The sequence below is a fragment of the Poecilia formosa genome, unplaced genomic scaffold, assembly GCF_000485575.1.
Source record: "Poecilia formosa unplaced genomic scaffold, Poecilia_formosa-5.1.2 Scaffold398, whole genome shotgun sequence".
NCBI lineage: Eukaryota > Metazoa > Chordata > Actinopteri > Cyprinodontiformes > Poeciliidae > Poecilia > Poecilia formosa.
Window position 1 is genome coordinate 324388 of NW_006800337.1, and position 7958 is coordinate 332345.

General features: G+C 38.4%; 1 long non-coding RNA gene across 1 annotated transcript; it reads right to left on the reverse strand.

The window, feature by feature from the left end:
* Nucleotides 1-4531: 4531 nt before the first annotated feature.
* LOC107833501 (uncharacterized) lies at nt 4532-6056 on the reverse strand. Its single transcript, XR_001659249.1, has 2 exons — nt 5744-6056; nt 4532-5379 (listed from the first exon to the last, which is right to left on the reverse strand). It is a non-coding gene; the product is annotated as an uncharacterized LOC107833501 (long non-coding RNA).
* Between the last annotated feature and the right edge of the window lie 1902 nt (nt 6057-7958).

A 7958-nucleotide genomic window follows, 5' to 3' on the forward strand; every position in this document is an offset into this window, starting at 1 on the left:
AACTGATTACAATCTATTCAGTGACCACACAAGAGAGGTTTCCACCGACTCAGGAATTCCTTAACTGATAGAATTACACACAAATGTCAGAAGGGAGAAATAATACGACAGGGTGATATTTTATGCAACAGAACATACAACTGATAGATAAATCAAAATCAGTTCTCACAGTCTGTCTTACAAATATTTTTGAAATTCTTGTGTTGTCAGGTAAAAAAGGCGTTTTGAACTCTGCAGCTTAGAGCTGACACTCTGACAGGTGTGTTTGCTCTCATTTTGTGAGTTTTGTGAAACACAAAAATTTTGATATGGCTGACAAACCGCTTGATCCTAGCACCAAAACATTTTACCAAAAAACTTTTTAATTGCAATGTTTCAATTCAGCAAATTGGTTCTCAATTCCAGCCTGTGTAATTTTATGGTTGGTAGAAATGCATCTAATGAGAGTTAGGTATTAAAAAATAACTTGAAATGTTAGCTTTAGAAGTTAGATTAAATTTGGAAAGAATATCACACAATTCAACCAGAAACTAGGTTCCAAAACTTGACTTTGTTACAAAACGAGTTCTGAAAAGCTACAACATCTTCTGAAGTATTGGAAGAAACTATTTAAAACATCTGCAGTCACAATTTATTTTTTTATTGATTTATTTAGACAAGTGTTGACAAGAGTTTAAACATCGGGAGCTAAAGTTTACTGTGCACAGCTGATTAAACCACCAGGCTGTAAACAGCAGAAAAGGGCAAAGGTCAAATTATTGTCCACATGGAGGAGCTTCAGTATTGCAAATTTGAAAAAAGCTGAAGCTAACGCAGTAGTTTAAGGTTCGAAACCTAGAAATGGCTTGAGAATATTTCTCAGTAAAACACTCTTATCTGCATGCTATATGTAGAATCTGGAATTGAAGCTCTAGAGCAGGGCATACTGACCTGTGTGTGCCCCTCTTGATCCAGACAGAGTTAAGTCAACAAAGAACGTGTGTGTCCTGGAAGTGAACAAAGCGGGTAATCGCTTCATGTGTTTCCCCTGCAGCCCGCTCTGCAGCGGCCCGGCTCACAATAAAGGTTTTGAGTCCAGGCTGATGTCCTCGCATGCCCTGTGACATGAAGGATCACATCGCCACGTTTGGGACGAACGCAGAGGTTTTATTCCCAAATGAGTCTTTCCACTGGTGGAGTCGTAGCTCAACGGTCGGAACGTTTTGGTCAGCTGGTGACCTTCGTCAGTCAGGACCAACTGGGTCACCCGGCTGCGGCTCTCAGGGGGGCTTGGTCCGAAGCCACTCTGATTTTCTATTTTCTACACAGTAGAGGGAGAAAATGTATCCCTGCTTCTTTATTGGATACCACAATGCACAATGTATTATGTGTATTATGGTATCTGTAGTGCAGATTTCTGGTGCAACAGCATCATCACTCTAAACTAACCCTGTGGTGCCCACATAGTAAATTTGGGAGGAGATACATTTTATGTTATGACATATGTCTTTTTTTTCTTTTTTTTTTGAAGAACGGACGTAGCACATTGTGCCACAGATCAAAGGTTCTGGGGAAACTTTCATTTCCTCTGAGCCTTAGCTCTATTAAGACAGTCAGGTGCATACTGATACAATGTTGTGAAGCAAGGGAATGATGTCATTGGACAAAAGAAGAGCGATAACTCTCCTATATTCAGAATATGCTCATTGACTGAAGGAATGGAGATTTCTTAACCCAGGCCATGAATAATTGTTGAGTAAAAGCTACAATTTACATCAGGCAAGAAACAATCAGGTGTGAAATGATGTCTCCTCCTGAGGATGCTTTTTTTTTCTAATTAACTTTGTCTTTTCACTTCTGAAGCACGACTCATTTTTTTTTATGAAGTTAATTCAAAAATATAGCCTGTCTGTCCACCGTAACCATGAGCAACACATTTAGTACTGTTGTTAAAGGTTCAGCTGAACTAACAGGGAACATATGAAGGACTTGGTCTCTGTGTTGTATTTTTCTGAATCATCCATTCATTCATTCACTGAGTTGATCTCCAGCAGTCAGTCAGAGATAAGGTAGTTTCAAGTTCATGTTTTTGATACTGGGAAGAAACTAGATCACCAAAAGAAAACACACATATGTATGAGAATCACTTGAAAAGGCTCCACAGAGATATTTTGCCAAATTAATAGTTTTGCCATCCATATGAAAAAAACCTTTGTATAGCATGTTTATTTTTACGACTTATCATGTGAACAAACTTATTCACATGCAATTTGAATTGCGTTTCTTATGAAAACACTGCAATTACAAAATTCAGTTTTTTTAAACATTAGGGAAATATCGACCAAGTTTTGCACAAATCAGTAATGGAAGCACAGCTAGTTTGTGCCTTTGGGACAGAGATTTTTGAGACATCAAGGTAAAAACCATCACTATGTCCTAAAAGTGCAGCGCAAGACTGAAAACCTGTGACAAAAATCAAGTTCCTCTCCCTCCTACTGCCATCCACAGAAACACACCACTCGATCAAGAAACAAGTGTTTCTTGATTATGTTTTCAAGCATCAAAACACTTTTGTTTTGATGCTTTTTTATTGTCACTAAAGTGCAAACAGAAAACTGATGAAATGAACTCTTCAGAGGAACATGCTTTGTTTGCAGGAGCATTTTTATTTTTACTTTGGAGTGGATATAAAAAACTAAAATGTAAATATAGAACGCCGCGGGCCGCCGTGGCTGCGATGTAGCTTACCATCATCAGTATGTTAATGTGTGTATAAATGACTGAATGTAGTGAGAAGCACTTTTGGTCCTCAGGACTTGATAAAGTGCTACACAAGTACAGGCTATTAACCATTTTAACATAGAAATGGTAACACATGTAATTATGGAAGAAAATAGTCTGTATTATTCTCTCTTGGTTTGTATAATGAGTTTGGGAGCCTCAGAATAATGTGGACAGTGTTGAGAAACACAGTTATACAGTTAATGGGTCGGTTTTCAATTCTTTTTAAACATTAGCTGTCAGACATCATCAGTATCTATCAGTCAGCTCAAGGTTATGCAAAAAACAAACATTTTACTTAAAAAATAACCCATGTTGCTTAATCAGAATTATGTAAGCTCAATAAATTAAAATGAAAAATATGTTGGTTCCTTATTCATACCCTATATAGTCCTCATAAATCCTCTTCAGTTTACTTTGTCTGTCAGACAGGCCTTTGAGTAGGCCGACTGAAGACACAGAGGTCGTCCTGGTCATCATAAAGATAATGCAGAATGCATAAACTACATAAACATTTAACATTGTTGTTTTATTGCATGTTAACTCAAAATAAAGCACTGTCTAAAGCAAATATAAGTAAATAATTGCACATTCTGTAGGCTTATGCCGTCTATGGATGTAGAGGATTATCCGGATGACGTGCAGGCTGGATCACTACCATTATAAATATTCTCCATTATTGGAATTAAGCTTTGCCCTCTGGATACTTAAAGTGTTACGTGGAAACGTTAGCTGCCATGGAAAAGAAAATGAGAAACAGTTCTGACTGAACATTCTGGTGGCTGTGCGCTCACTAGAGTGATACTGATTGTGCAACGAGTTTTTATCAACAAGTAACAATTTTGTTAAGAGCAACTTTAACTGTAGTTTCCAATAGTTACTTGTTTACTCCATTCTGTGACAACAGTTTTTTTGTAGCTGTTGTCAGCTAGCAGCTAGTTTGGTGTTTTTTAAAGGAAGTGTTGATTTCTTCCCTTAAAAAAGAATACTTGGACATGTATGTAAATTGTAGTTCAAGTCAGTAAATTATTCCAAGTGGTGAAAAGTTTTCTAGCCAAGCCCAGTCGATTGCATTGAATCTCTCCTGCTGAATTGAATCTCTCCTGCTGAATAAGCGTGTGGCGACGGTGGATTTACTGAAGTCGTTGCATTTGCAGCCATGACTCACATGTCATTGGTAGAAGGGTAAGCCTCCATTTTAACAGGAAAACATGGCAAATGTAATTAAAAAAAAGAGTTAATGTCAGCAACAACTACAGATAATACATGAATGTAGAATAGGAGGAGAAAGTAGGAAACTGGATAATGATAATCAGTTTGTCCTCCAGTAGCCTAAACCTATAGCAGCTTAATAAGTACATAAGTCACTCTACAAACTTTACTAAAAGTAAATCTTTTAAGCCTACTCTTAAAAGTATACAGGATGTCTGCTGGAGCTAATAACGAAAGGATCTGCCTCCAATTCTACTGTTAGAAACTCTACTGGTAAACCTGCAGCCTGAGAGGAAAGTACTTAGTTGGGGAATTTGTGGAAGAATAAGATCTCTACTATATGATGGGGCTTGAGAATTAATGTCTTTGTATGAAAGGAAATGTAAATGGTGTTCTGGATTTAACAGGGAGCCAAACAGGAGAAGCTAAAACTGGAGAAATATGCTCTCTCCTTCCACAATGGGGGAACACAGAAATTCTCAGTAACAAATGTAGTTTACAGTGTAAATGAATATTATACATAAGCCAACAGGCTCAAGTGAAAATACAAGTTTGAGTACAAAACAATAAGCCTTTATTACTGTTGAGCAAGAATCGATTATTAATTTCCACCCGTTTTCAATGCAGTAGTTGCATAAACTCTTTTCTGTTTCCATTCTCAGAGCAGCCCTGAGCTTCAACCTCTGCGAGAAATGATTATGTATTTATACAAAGTGAAGACCGTCACTACATCACCTGCCTTAGCTAGATTAGTACCTGCTCATGACCTTTCAGCAGATTAACACTCAAAAAAATGAGCAATCCCTTTAAGAGCTGTTCAGACAAAGCAGTGACAACAGGCTGCATGAGCCAGCAGGTAAACCAATCCCTGCCCGGCTTGTAGTACCAGAGGTTTGGCTGTAATCTAGTGTTTGTACAGTAAACGCTGTTTAGCCTCTGAACATGTGAGCGGTCATGTGCATGTGTGTGTCTGAGTTTGTGTTGTTACCAAAAGAGGACCTTTCAAAGCATAATTAATGACCTTGTTTGGTCTATTAGCCTTATGGGGGCCAGAGCACCACATCATTTCTAAAGTTCTTGTAAGGGGCAGCGTCAACGTCGGGGTAGTGTTAGGGGGCACACAAAGCCCGCAATGTCCTCCTAATATTTTATGGTGCAGTCTTGTATTTGTTTGTCTAAATGCCGACCGCCTCAGTTTTCAGTAATTCCAAGAAAACATTTGGCTCATCATGTCTGCAGTTTTGCCCTGGAGACAATTGGATGTTTTTTCGCTTTATTTTGCTTGAAGTTCGGCAGACCACATGGCTGCTGCTCAGACCCACTCTCCAGGAACTTTTAGGATGGGGAATCAACTCGGGCTTTGTGCTGATTTTATTAACCCTGGTTCCATGGAAGAAGGCCTCCTCACTGTAAATGGAGTGAGAAAAAAACACCAGTAATACCAGTAAACTTCCCAACAATAAAGTCGTCATTAGTGTCACTTTCCTGTGATGTCCAGGACTACAGATCGCCATAGATACAGATAAAAAATTTTATTTTTATTTTTTACAGTTTTAGATAATTTGCTTGCAGCATGAACATCTGGTCACGTGCAACTAATCAACCTCACAATGCAAGTGACCAATATGCCAAGTCATATTGGTCACTTGGTTTCCCAATCATCTATTTTTACATCGTTCTTTCTTTGAGCTTGGGGGCAACTCTCTGTTTTTGTGTGTGCGTGTGTGTGTGTGTGTGTGTGTGTCTCTTCCTTTCTTTTTTTACAACATACCTTTTGTGCTGTGCTTCTAGCTGCTTCCTAGAAGAACTAGTTGCCACAGGAGTCGTCACATGCATTTCCACTTTTCAGTTCTGTGAATCGAAGTTCTGTGAAACAAGTAAATGGCTTTCTGTTAGTGTACTAAAAGGCATGGAGAAGAAATGTTGTGCCTTTGACTTAGTCAAAAGCAACAATGGTTCTGAAAAACAACAACTGGGCCATAGAGTTAGCTATTTCTCCATGTGTCCTGTTTCACTTACTGTAGGATGTTTTTTGGTTACTCCTTTTGTTTTTACTTTCTGTTTAAGAGTAATAAACTTCACTGAATCAGATTATTTTAACTCAACACTGAAGTGCTTGTTTAAGTATGGAACGTGTCCATAAATTTAGTAAATGCAGTTCTAATGTTGCAGTGAGAACTTTTGGGCCCAATCAGGAAATCCTCACAAGAGGAGTTAGACTTGTACAAAAGCCAAGGACTGATTGATGAGAGATTCAGTTTTCTGCAGAAGGTTTGGACAAGAAAATGAAATAGTGGAAGACTATGCCTACACTGAGATAGAAGTCAACTCAAATCGTCTTTTTTCTGTTTGTTTTCTCATATTTGACCTATATGCGACGTTTACGGCAGTCAGTCTGAACGGCCCCATTCCAATCTTCTCACCTCCCAAAAATCCGACTTGAGCCACTTTTGTATACGGTACCAAATCAGATACATATTTGATAGTTTTCAAAGCATCTGCAGTTTGATGTTTATGTCACGGATGTGAGACATGGGTCATAATTCTGCACCAGAAGAAGGCAGACACAGAAAATCCAGACTTAGAAGATGTTTGAAAATTATAATTTTGAACTTATGAAAGAAGTCTGTCAGTGAAGCACATCACAGTCCCACCACATCCTAACAGACTTCTCTACAGGAGTTGCAGTCACCGCTCCACCAAAGGCCATCGCTTTAAGTTTAGCTTCCTTCATGTTATGATTTGTGATGATAAAGTCGGCTCTCATTACTGAATAACTTTAAAACTGATCCATTGACGGCTCTTTCCATTATTACTGTCAGAAAAATTTGTATACCAGTTACACATANAGAAAAATTTGTATACCAGTTACACATAAGTCTGACTGCAGCGCGTTATATTAGTTGTATGAACCGACCACACACAGAAAAAAATTGATTTCAGCAAAAGGTTGGAACTGAACACGATGACTTGCTGTGTGAATGAAAGACCAAAAACAACTCCTGCCACACACACCCTGTTGGAAGGAAGACTCACACTGGACTAACCCTAACCCTAACCCACTGGACCTAAGGAAGGCTTGGTGGTACTAATATCATGACTTTTGTTTTTAAGGATTTGCAGCAGGAGGGCAAATCCAGGATGGTTAGAAAAAAAATTAGGAAACATTTCTGATAAGAACCTGAAGCTGAAATCATGTTGAATTTTTTTTAGACATCTGAGAGAAACTCTGCTGGATTCAGACAGGAATGATATTGAAATCTCATTTTCATTATGTATCCCCCTGTTCCATTCTACATTAACATCCATAATTTATGAACTTTTTTTTGGTTTGATTGCGTAGTATGTTTTTACTGCTGGTGTGAATTTCACTTCAAGAGCCTCATGAGAACTTCTTCTCTGTCTGATCTGTCTTGCCAGTGTCTGTGCTTCTGTTCTGGTCATAATACTATCTGATGCTGGACAGATAACCAGCTCTGATTTGAATAGGCTGCTCAGCTCTTCATGCCTCCACTGATTCCTTTCCTGATGAAATTCTCTGTGGGATAACGACTTGCAGCCAACAGAACGGGCCATGTATGCAAATTGGCTGAGAATCTCAGATTTGTAATGTCATGAAATAACATCCTGTAGGTACATTACATCCAGCAGCTTAGTGTTGTTGTTCCCTATGAAGAGTGGTACATTGTTGTTTACAAAATTTACTGCAACAAAGAAATGTTTGGAATGTTTATGAAATTCCCAGTGTTTCTTTTTACCTAAAGAAAATCTTCCATCTCTGTTAGTTTCTCCTTTGACATCCAGTTGTCCTTGAACAGATGACATATAATTGTTGGAGATGAATTGGAGAAACGATTTGTCAAATGCAAAGGATGAGAAGAGAAGTCCGGGCTGATTCTAACAGTAGCTGATTCACAATGAAAGCTGAGAAATATGCATTTGAAGGATGTCCAGTAACACAGGAGAAACTCTATATCGATTTTTAA